This window comes from Tauraco erythrolophus, chromosome 2, assembly GCF_009769465.1.
Source record: "Tauraco erythrolophus isolate bTauEry1 chromosome 2, bTauEry1.pri, whole genome shotgun sequence".
Lineage (NCBI taxonomy): Eukaryota > Metazoa > Chordata > Aves > Musophagiformes > Musophagidae > Tauraco > Tauraco erythrolophus.
The window spans coordinates 89,841,432-89,856,537 of record NC_141466.1 but is presented as its reverse complement, the minus strand read 5'-3'; positions in this window follow the sequence as shown (position 1 = coordinate 89,856,537).

Genomic DNA, 15,106 nt, shown 5'->3' with positions numbered 1-15,106 from the left:
CAGACACAGACATGCACTAAACGATACTGTACGCTTTAGAGCCATCCTGCACAAAAAAATACATCTATAGGCATACAAAAATAGTTTTCCAAATATGATTAAGAATTGAATACAGTGTTTTTCTTTTAAGTTTTACATCGCAGCTCTCTGTTGATCAGAGAAAAAATCGAACAAAAAACCACAGAAAAGCGCACTATTATCATTGTGGTAGTATTAACACTGAGAAATCCACAATACCTTAAACCAGAGAATGCATTATAAGTAAACCATTATAAAGCTGAAAAACATTTATGGAGAGGATAGAATTGTTAAAAGTGATGTATGATTCAGGTAGAAGAGTGCACTGATCTACCTGATAGCCTTTCTGAGCTCAATACTACAGCCAGTAATTCCAACTGATTTGTGATTTTTGTGTGTTCTGGGAAAACTACAAGTCTTTGCTTTCTGGTATAAGCTAGAGCTCTTTTAAAGGCAGTCTTTCACCTTCCCCATGATAATCAATATACATTTTCCCTTACTGTCTTTTTTTCTTAGAAGGTCAAAGCACTGACTTCTTTGCCTTTGCTATGCAGCATTTCTGCAGTTGGGATCACGCTGTCCTCCAAGTTGCCCAGTTGCATGACTACCCAGCTCTCTATTTATGAGAGGGAGCTATATCCTTTGATTTCCTCTTTCTTTCTGTAGCTGTTCACTACAGACTGCTTGGTACAGAGTTACACCCCTGCTCAATCATTTTAATAGCAGGAACCCCAAGATAGTTTTCCTTGGTATGTTTCTTACTGAGAAAACCTCCTCATCCCTGCACATTTGTCCCCAGGAAGAGTCAGGCTCTCTCATTTCTTCCTTCAAAGCACTAGATTTACAAGCCCCAAAGAGCGACAGTGTGTGCCTCATCAGGTTACCACTGCCCTGACATGCAGGACTGCACCCACCTCTGATTTATGACTCTGGGTAAGCCACTTCGCTTCTGGGAGATGTCGTCTATTAAACTGGAATGGTCTTTGAGACTACATAGCCCTCTGCCACCCCTGCATAAGAACTATCATGTCAGCAATTAACCGATCTGTATGTTTACAGGATTAAAGGATCTGGTTTCTCTTACTAGGTCAGTTTACTCTGTTGTAATTACCCTTATCCTTTTCTTACAATTAGCCTCACAAAGCCCCAGAGCTTAGCATGGCCCAAACTTTGAAAACGATCAGATTCGTATCCCACTGGTGTTATTAAAACCAGAGTTTGTAAACTTGTACAACAATATGTTCTACCTGCATGTATACAAAACACTTAATGTTAATTGAATATAAGAGTTTCTCCTCACACAAGTATGCTGAATATGGCAGGGGAGTTTCCAGAGAAACATACGTGAAGCACTATGACAGGAGAGCACAACCCAGTCCCAGCAAACCTGAGATGCACATATGCTTCAAACCTGCCAGTGAATGCTTGGCAAAGCAAGTGATTTTAAACTGGAGCTGTTGACAAGTATTCCAGAAAGGAAATATCCTTGTTGGATGGAAGTTTCTGGCATTACCATTTAACCCCATCAATAAAATTGTTGACAATATATTAGAAATAGGGAAAGATGCCTTTGCTTAAGAAACATGTTGACACTTTTAATGACTATTCCACCAGGACTTGCTTAAAATAAGGCCAAAATGAAATATTTTCATGAACCAATCCCTGTATTAAAATGTTGAAAGTTAAGCAGGCAATTATGTCTAACAGTTTTGAGTTGAATAGTTCAAGCATTTACTTTTTTTCTCTCTCTCCTTAAGATCTCTATGTAGCTCTTGAATTTGTAGATTGTCACTGTTAGTAGATAAAATATGAATTTATTGAATAACTAAGTTTAATTTATATATTTATGTTACACAGATAAATTAATAAGTTTAATGTGATTTTACTTCAGGAGCGGTCACCTGAGTTTCAAGGCACTGTGAGAAAAAAAGATGGATCTGGAATATGTGTTAAATGAAATTGTTAAACATTTAAATAAGCAGCATTCTTTATGTTATTCTTAGTAATATAAACATAGCAATATATGATATTAAGCAGAGTTGCAGCTTAGCAATTTGGAGGATCCTATGAGATCATATCCCAGATGGGATACATCTGTTCTTCTCTCTGGAAAACTGGTCTAGTATATTTCTGAGAATGATTGTGGGCATTTGAGCACAGTTGGTGTAATAGAGAATGGACCCAGAATTAACAAGCATGTATCACCTTCACTCATCCATTTGAAATTACAAATCCTCATGTCCCGCAACTGTCTTTGATTCTTTCCCTAATACAGAAAAAGCTTGCCCTTTTTTTGTTTTGTTCCCTCTAACCTGCCAGTTCCTCCCACCCTTAGTCTGATGGGTACAGAGCTACTTAGATCTGGTAATCTGGTAGAATCATATAAAATAGACTATGGCACAGTGAGAGCACTATTATTAACCTGTACAGGTAGATTAGGATTGAGAACACCTGGAAGCAAGGGAATTTCCAAACATAGACCAAGACTTTATGAAGCACATTATTAAATAGAAATTTTCATCATAGAATTTCATTACTAAACTGACTTTTTTATTCTCTTGTCTAACTCATATCTAGGTTTTTTTATCAGTCCATGCTATTTCTGCTTAGGAGATTCCTGTGCTCATCACCAACTCTTCCCCATACACTGCTGGGTAAGCGTGTGCAGGGTACACCACTGCTGAATGACCTACCTTCACTTTATCTAACCAAGCTGGCTAGATGTGAGCAACATATGAAAGAAAATATACCATCAGCAAGGCTTATGAATTTGCTTGAGCACCCTAATACCTTAATGAAGTAATCTAAGTTTTGATCTAGAGATTGCCTGGAGCAAGTGCCTGCTGACCTGCCTACTGCAGAGTTCTAGGTTTATTTATGTCTATGGAGTACTGGCAACCACAATCTAAGAACACAAAGAGATGGGAAAATGCTCCTATTTTGTGTATGCAGTGATCTTCCCTCTCTACAACAGATGGTAAAATGAATCCTGACTTTTAACTTGAAATACCTGCAACAGAGATATTAATCTGAGCTAGTTGTAGAGATGCCTCTTATAGTCAATTGAAACAAACAGCTTCTTTCATGAGGGCCTCTATTAGATGTCCACATGAGATAAGCCATTCTGCAACAATCCAGATGAAGTTCACCTGAAGCACAAAACAATTTCTACTTTTATCAGCAAATACATAACGCATCACTGAATATCACATCACATCCTCAGTGCTTTAAACATCCTAGTGGATTTTAGTTGGATTTGACTGGTGTGTGCTCAGTGGAATCAAAGGCTACATCAGGATCCCAAACAGCATCTTCTATACTGTCAGCTAAGCTGTTTGATTCGATGATCTTCAAGCTTTACTCATTGGTAACAGAAGAAATCAATACTACTAACATCCATTCCTACTGATGCTCTCTTCAACATCAGCTGGAGTGCTAAAACTCTTGCTGCAATCCTTAAGATTGTCTTGAATGATTCATTACTTACCTCCTCTCTTTGGATAACTCTTGATTCTGGTATCACACACATCCCTTAGAAGTTAAACCACAAGCAACAAGCTATTTACCAGTCATAATCCTTCTAGAGCACCCAAGAAGAATTGCCACCACTGTGCAACACTGAATAAGGGGTGCTGGTATGGTGTGCTCTATTGCCAGCAGTTGCACACAGATTTACCAGACATGATGTTATCTCTGCAAATATTGTTCCTTCTGACAGAATAATAGTCTGTATAGTCTATATGCACATATAGTTAGAGATGACGCCCTCTTATAGCACCTAATCCTCCTCTAATCTGATACTCTTGTCACTGATGATAACAAATTCCAACCTGACCCAGTCTCCTCCTCCCGAGGGAACAGGTGCAGCAGAAGAGCCAGGTCTTTTTGTGCACTGTGTGCCACCTGAGCTGGCAGGTGTCCCTGTGTCACAAAGCATCACATCTGCTGATTCCTGGGCTTTAATTTTACCTTGCCACTGGGAGCCACTAGCTAGAAAGCAGCTTCATGTTCCATTGAGAGTCTCCCTAGGCATCTTCAGAAAGCAAGAAAGAAGTCAAAACTTTTCAGGATTAATCTGTTTCACTGAAGCTTCATTCCTCACACACGCCCACCTTTTGACTGTCCTGCCTTTGGCTCAGTCAGCTCATAGCATCCTAGGTTTATAAACAATACTTTTGTCCTTTTCCTGTCACTTCACAAAAATAGTAGATGAACTGATTGTTGCTCACCAGCCTGGGCTGCAGCTCCAAGGATGTCATTGCATCTCCCACAGCCAGAAGGAAATGGCCCGCCTTTTGTAGGCAGGGCCTAAACCTTAATTAGGTAATTACCAATTCAAGCCAGCTGGGTGGTATCCATAATTCCACCTTTTTGTTTTACATTTTTTTCTGGTTTTCAGGAATGCTTTACAGTGAGCAGAGACCCAGTTCATTCATTCCAACTCCAGCACACTTCCCTTTTTTGGGGTAGCAGCTTTACCTTCTTTATTGAAGGACTTCTCACTCCGGCTCTGGCTCTTTTGACTCTGGCAAGGGAGTTGGGGTCAAGATCACATCAGAGGCACCAGATATTGCCCACCAACCTACACTGCAGCTCCAAGGATGTCATTGCATCTCCCACAGTCAGGAGGAAATGACCTGCCTTTTATAGGCAGGGCCTAAACCTTAATTAGATAATTACCAATTCAAGCCAACTGGGTGATAGCCATAACTGATAGCAAATTTAACTTGCCTGTAATTTTTCTAATTCATTGGTTTATCCATTCTATGGTCGGCATTGGGATGTTGTGCAATAGCTACAATAGCTGAAAGAAAGGGTTTTTTTATTATTATTTCATTAAAATTGTGAACAACTGCAACATGAAGGAATTCTTGAAGAAATCAGTCACAAGAAGATTAGATGATCTGGCAGCAGGTAGCTCTAAGTCTTCTGATAGTAACTACCAGTAGCTGGTAGTTAACTGTTATTAGTCCTAGTCTGATCCCGGGTGCTTTTCTAGGCACTACTCAGCAGCAGCTGAGAAATTGGTCTATAAAAGACCTGTTCTCTGCAGGGGGAAAGGGATAACTGTCTGATGGCTTTTGCAGCTCCTTTCTCCTTTGGTCTATTCTAGAAAAGGCATTCACAACAAGGTTAACACCACGCTGTATTGCCAGATAGAGGATTCAAACCACTCAAATAGAAAACTATGAGAAAGTTCAGAAGACTGATGGCAAGATGTAATTCTCTCTTGATTTCTGCAGGAGTGTTAGAGCAATCTTTATGTATGTATGCTTCATTTCTTTTTTCAGCCATCTCTGCAGTTCATGTTTATTACAATTTAATAGTTCTTACCATTGGAGATATTTCATCTCACCTAACCGTCTACCATTTAGTCATTCTCCTTATTTTCCTACAAATAACATATAGGGAAAAGGCTGGACATTCTATCTGTCCTATTAATGTGACAAATCACTCAAGCAAAATAAATCCGTTTTCAGGAGAGGGAGCAATCAGATTTAGGCTTGAGAATTAGGACAACTTAGTTTCATTACACATCAAGTCACAGAACAGCTGCTGAATCTGATGCTAATTCTTAAAATGAACTATGCAGAAATCCCAGATTATTTTCTTCCATGCACAGTCCTTCCTTCTTTTCCCCCTCCTCCTCATTTCAACAAAATACTGATGTTTATTCTTAAAGGGGAAGACATTGCCTAAAAGAAAGTGGCTTCAAAAACCAGGCTGCATGCTCAGCCACATTTATGTATTATATATCCACAATAATTATAAATATCCATAACAAAGCTAGATTTATGCATAAAACTGTAGTTGCTCCACATCATCTTTCTCAGCCTTCTTTGTGCTCAGTAGATCTCTCTTGTTAACAGTTATATCCACTTCTCATTTTGCCCCATCCTTCCACTGCTAAGTTTCTGCAAGGAATATTGCTGTGGTCAGAGGAGTCTACAGAGCTTTCTGCCTGTATAGATTGGATTTGCGTCCAGGGGCTCCTGTCCTGCTGTCAGTCCTCATGTATGTCAATAAGAAAAAGCATTTGGCAAAGAACTCCACAATCTTCACAGCCTAGCACATACAGTGAAAACAAAAAAGTACTGTTTCCACAGTGTCTGTAGCCTTTTATTGTTACAGACAGGAGAGGCAAGAGGCAAATATTTCCTCATTTATAAAATCTGTTGATAGCAGAACTAATAAATCCAAGAGGGTCTTGCAACTGTCCGCAAAATAATCCAAAACCAGGGCATGTTCATCCTGTGCAAGGTGCCTCCTGGTTTGTTTTGCATGGAGCTGGCAGCTTTAAGGTAATTATCTTTCAGACTGGATGTAACAGGGATGACAAATCCTTGAAACTACTAAAAGCACCTAAAGTAAAGTTGACTTTTTTGATTGCATCATAGTAGTTGGAGACTGTAATGTTGGTCTTGGTCTGTATCCCCAACAGACATTTTAGAGAAAAAAAATCTCATCTTTTCTTTCTCTGAGATAAGCATGCTTTAATTTAAGCCCTGTAAAAGCCTGCCAAATAGCCATACTGCATAGCTACAAACAGATACTTATCCACTGTATTTTAGAGCCACAAGTCTGTGTAGTTAAGTCATAGTGCAAACCCTTGCTGAAGTAACTGCAAGAAAGTGGGTGGAAGCTTTGAGGAACAGACTGAGTAACATACCCTCAGGTTTTGTTTGAGCAGCATTAGGAGCTACATTACTTTTTCTTTGATCCCAACTGATGGAAGAAACACAAAAATTGCCAGGAAACATTTTCAATAAGCCAACAATTTCACTTGCTTCCCTGCTGACTTACTACTTCACGGCAGAATAAATAGCTTCAGAGGGGAAGCAAACAACTCACTGGAATCCACATCTAGTTGCATTAAGTAGCACACCCACAACACTGAAGGGTTGTATCAGCTGGCTGACAGAAATGCTGAAAAACGCAGCATATGGATATTTGTACAATGAAGCAGAAGTAAATTTCCATTTTGAAAGCCTCGTCAGGAAACAGCTTGCTGGCTGGAGAAAAGGATTTGTGCTTTTCACATTTTCGTCTTGTATCAGGCAGATGTACTTAGCTGCCAAAGTGGCAGACGTTATTCTAGTTACAAGTCATGGGGATAGCTTATTGTTTTATTTAATAAGCAGCTTGAATTGTATTTATAAAGAACACAGGACAGAGCCAACTGCATCAAGGAGGAGGTTGAGGGTGTTCAAAGAATTAGGAATGATTAGTTTTTAAGAAGTTATAGTAGGGTTTCTGAACTGGAGCTGAACTATGCTGTTTGGAGGTGCCTGCATCAGGAATTTGCTTTAATCTCAATCCAGAGTTACATTAAAATTCCTTAAAAGCATCTTTAAAACTTTAATCCAAGATTTTAATCTATAGCTATCACTGTATTAGCCTTACTTGAAGCAACTGATGTTTGAACGCAGCACCAAAAATTTTTAAGACATAGGGCTTTTGCTGCTGGCATCCCAATAACCAGACCTTGGCTAAAACCATGCTGCACACTTGAGCCAAGCAAACCTCCCAGCCCATTTCAGCCACACAAGCCACTGTAGGAGGGTCCCAGGCTCACCAGAAACAGCAACCACTAGCAGCACCCATCTCTTAGCTGATATTTCTGTTAGCTGTATCAGTCTTCCTTTTCTTCCTTTTCCCCCACCCTTCTTTTATCTCTCTCAGTGTAAACGAGTTAGTTGTATCAGCTGAGAAGGCATTCCTAACCTGGGTGGAGAGCCACTGCTCTCAGGTGACCAGCAGTAGTAATTGCTAGTGAGTATCGCCTCCCTCCCCAGCCTGGCACAAGCAGCTCAGTGTAGTTCAGCCAGCTGGGGGCTGGAGAAGTGGGACCCTCAGCTGCTCACTCCATCCAGCTGTGCTCCATCCAGCTGCTTGAATTACTTTGTGATCCACAGTTTGCATTCATTCTTGAAAGGGTGACAATAAATCTGTTCTATCCTGGAATAAAAGGAAGGCAGACAGACAGGTGAAGTTTGATAGCAATCAAAAAGAAAGGCTCATGACACAAGCAGGTAACAAAGGGCATCAAACAAGAAAATAGTTCATCTTTGTAGTAACTATGTAAAGTAAAGTATATATACTCACTTCACAACATACATTTGTTTTCCTTTTATGTTATGTGTGGTCAATGTCCATGGTCTTCATTTTTTTTTTTTTGGTATTTTGTCTATTTTTTCTAGTACTTGACTGTAGAGATTGCTCAAAATATATTGCCATGTAAAGCACGATTTATTGTTTCCAACTCACGTTACTATCAACGTTACCTTTACATTTATGTTCCTCAGATGATCAGCAAGCAGGAAGAGAAATCGAATCACTGTAGGAAACTCCTCCAGTTATGCTCATTGCTCACAGGCCTTCTGTTTTACAGTGGCTGTAGATGTGACACTGAAGTCTGTAGATCATTGCATTTCATAGCAACAAGTGCTCCTTGACATACAGAAAATACATTTGCCAGAGCAGGGGCAAAAGGAGGAGTTCATTGCAATGCTAAACCCTGTAGTCTAGTCCAAAGGGACCAGGGGTGAAGACTGTAATGTAAATACCTTTAAATTGTTGTAACCCATGATTTGAGCCGTAGGAATTACTGTAGCAGAGACCACCTGAACTGATGGAGGATAACCCTTATAAGAAGCAGTGCAAGTGCAGCAGTGATCCAACCTGAGTTGGCTTTTGTGCCCAATAACTCCATGCAACACACCATCTCTCCTGTTCTGAGTGACCACCATAACAGCTGGAGCCCAAATTCATGGACTATATGAACTCAGTGGATATTTGTGGACATTTGTGAACATTTTATGAACATTTCACGTAATTAGTGTGAATGTTCAATCATTCCCCCATTCCATAGTCTAGGGGAATGATACCTGTGTATTATATCAAAGGATGGGAAGGGGGTTGGTGGGTAATGAGAATGTATTGGATAGTGTGGGACCTGAGTGTGATGTAAATGGTGTGGAAAAAGGCGTGGGTACTGTACTAGTGTCAGCTGAGATAGAGTTAATTTTCTTCTTAGTAGCTAGAATAGCACTGTGTTTTGGATTTAGTGTGGGATTTGGTATCAGAAGAATGTTGATAATATATACGTTTATAGTTGTTGCTAAGAAATCAAGGACTTTTCAAGTTCCCGTGCTTTGCTAGAGTGCAGGTGCACAAGGAGCTGGGAGGGGCCATAGCCAGAGCAACAGACCCAAATTGGCCAAAGGTATATTCCACACCATATGACATTATGCTCAGCATATAAAGCTGGGGAAGAAGAAGGAAGGGGGAGACGTTTGGGGTGATGGCGTTTGTCTTCCCAAGTCACTGTTAGGTGTGATGGAGCCCTGCTTTCCCAGAGACAGCTGAGCACATGCCTGCCCATGGAAAGCAGTGAATGAATTCCTTGTTCTGCTTTGCCTGTGTGCGCAGTTTTTGCTTTACTTATTAAACTGTCTGTATCTCAACTGATCACTTTTCTTACTTTTACTCTTCTGATTCTCTCCCCCATCCCGCTAGGGGGGAGTGAGTGAGGGGCTGTGTGAGGCTTAGTTCAGGCCGGGGTTAAACCACAGCCCTTCTGTTACACACCCAGCATTTGTGTTGGACTGAGGGAAAAACTAGACACACGCAAAACTAGACTCACTCTATACGGCTGAGAATTTGCAGGTACATCCCGTGGTGCACATGGGGTAAAAATTACTTCAGCCCCTCCCCCCCCCCCCCCCCCCCAGTTTCTGTTTGTAGAGGCAGGTTTTAAAGTATTTCTTGAAAAATAGAGGGAAATTGGAAATGAGCTAATTTACTGAATCAAGTCTCAACACTGGGACTGATTTTCTAAGATACTCTGTAACTTCTACTCACACTCATTTTCATAAGAGCCTCACTTTACAGAGCCTGAAACGACTCATGGCATGATGTGGAAACCTTTCAGTTAAAAAGTAAAACCAACATTGGTAGGAAAAGAGGAGTGCCGACGTTTTGTTCCCATTCAATTTCTGATGTCCTCCTGGGATGATGCACTGAAGTGGTAATCTCTTCCTAGGGCTTCTCCACAGTGTATCCCCAAATTCTCGTAGCTGCACAGGCAAGAATAGTCCGTGTATTGACTGAGCACTGCAAGACACGCAGTTAAAAGCTCAGTACACTATCTGTTTTTTTTAAGGAACAGAAATAAAAATATCAAAATAAAGTAAAAAAAATATACTGGATATAAATGACAGCAGTGACAGGAAAATGAGAACAACTTTCATGTTTTTATTGCTGCCTTAGAAGCAATTGATAAACAGTACACTTCATATATAAATGAGCATGTGTCAATATATGACAACAAAAATAAATTACAGTGACATAGTATTTAACTTTACAAGGTTGTACAAAATTCCCAAATATGAATAGATTTCAACTTAAAAATTTGAAATAAGTTAAAACTTCAACTATTCTGAAGACTTGAAAAATATACATACAATTTCACTCAATCACATCATTTACAGTATGATTTTTTTAAGCTGTTTAGTCTTATACACCCATATATTTTTAACTGTACTAGTGGAATATATCCTGCTATATGCAGCTTTACTGCACTGGGATAGTGAAAGGGGTTCCCTGAGGGCACAGAACAGGCTTTGAGTGTTTACGTTTTAAGTAATTTGATTACGTTTATTAACTGGAAATACAAACCCAAAGCATTGTTTATCTGTCCTATAGAGAGAGGCTGATTTATCTGCTCTTGCTAGAATTTCCATTGATGCTAATGAGAATTTTGAAGAAGGCTTAACAGCAGGATTGAGCTAAACTAAGTCTGTTCAGCCAGGATGAATTAGGTCACATTATTTAATGAAATATTTGAAGAATATCTGTTTTGTATTAGATCTCATTATAGGCTACATAGCTAGTCATGGCTATGCACTGAGATATTTGCTTCCACAACTAATAGGAAAATACATTTGATATGGTACTGTAAAGTAATAGGATGCATTATGGATTGGTATTTTTAACATCTCAATTATATGCACTTGATTATTGTATTAAATTTTATGAAGATTAAAAGCGCTGGACAAAACCCCTTGTCTGTAAGTGTGTGATAATTGAGAATGCCAAGGGTCCAATTTAAGCTGTAAAATAAGGTAAGGTAGAGGAGACTCATACTGCAGCTGGATTTCTCCCAATACTTAAGACAACATAGTTAATCTAAAGCTCGTGCAAACAGTCTCTGTGCACCATCAAAAGAGCAAAAGCTTGCTAATTCAGAAACCATTAGTAAGGAAACAGATAAAGGAAGATATTTGAACAAACTGGCACATGTGAGAAAATTGCTGAATTGTCAAAAATACAGGAAGACACTCATGCAGCCAGAGGTGAGTCTTAACCTGTTTGCAATGAATTCAGGAAGAAAGGATAAGGAAATCCAAGATGTCTATTTGTGCAACTGAGTTTTCCCCTCTCTGAATATGCTAAAATATCTATCAGAATGCTGCATTGGTAACCTGCAATCTCTTCTCCAAACACAGAAATCTTATACATACATAATTGAAATGACAAAGAAAAAAAAAAAAGTCATAAATGAGCCAGAGAGAACCAATTCCTCATTTCCATTTTTCTCTAATGCTATTGGGAATAAAGGCCACTGCAGTTTACAATTAAGCTGGAAACTATTTTAGAAGCCACTGTTTTTGTTGTGTGACTATACTGTCCTTGGGCAGCACAAAGGAGAGGAACTGGAAGGAGATATATAGCCGCTGATGGCTCACTGTGCTTGCTCTGTGTTCTCCCAGAGAATTTCTTTGCAGGCTCATGCCTGGTGAGAGGAGGATGCAGGATGCGCGGGCGGAGGTTTCGGACACAGAGGGGAGGCCAAGCAGTGCAGCCCCACGCTGTGGCGTGGGGGCCTGGCAGCCTCCTGCCCCTTTTGGGGGAAAATGTGCATTTCAGAAGCACAGTGGGATTCTTTCCATCAGGTGGAGCTGGGCTTGGATCAGCCCCCAGAAAAGGCTGGCGTTCACAGCCACTACGAGAGCGCAGGGCAATTTAACAGAGCAACCGACTGTGTCATTAAGTGAATTAATAGCAGCCAAAGAATATAATAGCATATGAACGGAGTCAATATTTCCTCCTACAAATCTATGACTGCAAAGAGGGTCCTCCCAGATTGACAGGAATGACAGTTTCCCCAAAGGAAAAGATCTACATGATGAAGACTGCCAGACACTTTCTCTAGATTGTTTACTCCTCTTGAAGCTTCTCATCTCAAATCACTTTAATCAAAACAATTACATTTTTCTTAATTGCTTGTTCTGTGTTCTGCCCCTGTGTTGGGTTCAGAGAGGAAAAAAGAACACGGAAATACATTTCCAAAGTTCAAGCAACATCTAGTGGTTATGTAAACCTTACCTCACCAACCGCTTGGCACACAGGGTATTATTCTACAATCAGATATGACTTTGGTATCACATCATTTACTTTTTATCTTAACTAGCAAGCCAGTCCATGAACAGCAACTAAAGAAATTAGTTTATCAGCTTATATTAATGCAATTGTTATCAGGGGCATACAGGGTAAAAGTCATTTGTAGATTACAATAATATATTTGCAAGGAAAGTTCCACAGGGGAAGGTGGAGGATTAAAAAAAAAAAAAAAGGTGTTAAAGCATCTTGGCAGGAGAAAATCTCTTAAGAGCACAATGTTCTACTGTGATCGTTCAGTGGGAGCCAAGTTTTGACAGCACATTTTGGGCTGATACCCATGCAGTTAAAGGAGAAATGTGAGCGCTCATAGGACACCTGACCTGGGCCAATGCGTTCGATTTTCTACCAACACAAGACCAACCACCTTTCTGCCCTCAGGACTGCGGTGCTGGTGATCATTCCAGAGGGGAGGACGCCTACAAAAGCATTGGAGTCTGTCTCGGAGTATCTTCTCTGACTCTTGATTTTATTAGCTGTGAAAGGGAAGATTCCTCTAAAACATTGCTACCGAAGAGAACAATTGCTCTTTGTCATTATCCATCTCTACTCTTTCAATTACTGTGCCAATGTTTTGCGAACCTCCGTCAGTATAAGCTGGGACCGATTAGTTTTTCCGAGAGTTCACCGAGACACAGAATTTAATTAGTCAGCAGAAGAATTGCTACACAGTAAAGCAACTGTTAGCAAAAAAAAGATCAACTTGGCCAATAATATAAAAAATGCTAATATTTTGTGTAGTTATCTAAATGGATGGCTACAACTACATCGATAGATACCAGACTTTGAGTGAGTACTCAAGCACTGTCTTTTATGTAGCAGAAGGTGAGGGTCTCCTTTCTACCGATTCTTAATTATGTCATCAGTTTACAGTAAGTTTGGCTCCACTAGTTTTGGCTGAAGAAAATCAGTGTTTGATAAGGACTAAAACTTCAATTCTCATTTTATGTAAGCGATTCTGAGCTGCTTAATTACAACATGTAATTTGTCCAAGTACTTCAAAATCAGAAAGAACCAGGAAAATGTCAATTTATTTAAAATATTGAAGCCTTAAAAATATATATTCTGATACTGCCTCGGGAACTTGTTTTGCTCTTTCATCAGAAGAACAGCACAGAAAACTTTCAAGTAATAGGATCAGAAAAGCGTATCAGGAAACACATGAAATGTTCATCGGACTCCTGTAACGTTATCTCTATTTCTATCACAAAAATCCCCGCTATCTCCAAATAGAAGCAGGAAGCTTATGACTCTTTCTTGTAACAACTTGTCTTGGCTGGTGTGGCCCACACCCTTCCCCCAGCTGGGTGGAAGAAGCAGGAGGTCATTTCCAGCTTCTCACTAGGTGGGAGCCCTGCAGCCGTGGGTGCTGGGCTCTGGAGTAGGAGAGCGAGAGGGGGAAACATCCTGCGATCAACACTGAAGTGGGAAGTAGTGAGGAAAGAGTCAATTGGGTGAGGGGACACCTCTAGAAACCCAGAGATCATTCGTGTGAAAAAAAAGTCCCTCTCCTTCACTGACCTCTTCTAACCCCTGCAGCTTTCCACTGCGAAACTTCACATTATGTTTAGCATTTTCTTAGTTCTTTCAGGAAGCAGTGAATGGCAATCATGTCTTTCAAGCTTTAACTTCCGAATAGGCACTTTTGTGCAGAGTATACTGATTTCAGTGATCCTTCCCTACGCAGCTCGCTTCTGAAAGCGGCTGTGAATCTCTAGCCTGACTTTATATTTCGCCTCTAACGATGGATACTGTGTCAGTCAATATGCATTGCACAGAGTACAGAAAAAAGGGCACGTGTGCTTATTAGTTTAAGTTTCTCTTACATTCAGTGGTGTGGTAGCTCTTCATACTGATAATTCCTGTCTCACAGCAGGGAGGAAAACACATGAGCTGAAGTCTCCTCAGACAGTACCAATAACTGTGAGGAGATGTGCAGCTACTTAGGTAGCCATACTATTTTGAAAACAAGTCTGAAAGGACCCTCTATCATACTGAGTGAAGTGTATGGGCAGAGCAGGAGATAAAGCCTGTTACGTCCTCATATACAGAAGTTTTTGTTCAGATCAGCCTGAGAAACTACACTCATTTTGAGTAAAGGAACCAACTATTTACTCAGAGATACTTCCACAGTCTGAACAGTAGGGGAAAAAAAATAACAAATATCTTTGTCTTTAAAAAACCTTTCAGTTTTGTCCTAATAACAATCAGTTGTAAAATAAACATCATAAATGAAGATGTGAGGCAAGCAAATGGAAGGTATTTCTGAATGAGAAACATTCACACCACTGGAGGAAAAAAGCTGCTTAACTCTAGCTACATTTGATTTAATACAATTTTACAGGTGTCAAACAATGGCTTACTTCTATATTGATGGAAGAGGGTATACTGAATAGGTATACTCAATAGGACAGGGCTAAAGCCATATGAAAAATAAAAATATTGAGTGGGAAAAAGTACTGAGCATCAGGAAATACTGCATAGGTCTATTTCTTGTGATACATCTGCACAACGCAGAGTGCAGCACTCTGCAGACTTCGAAGTAAATTGGGTTATCTCTTTTAGCCTCATGGTGTTAATTGGTCTATGCTACAATGATAATAATTCTTGAAGTGGACTCCTTAAG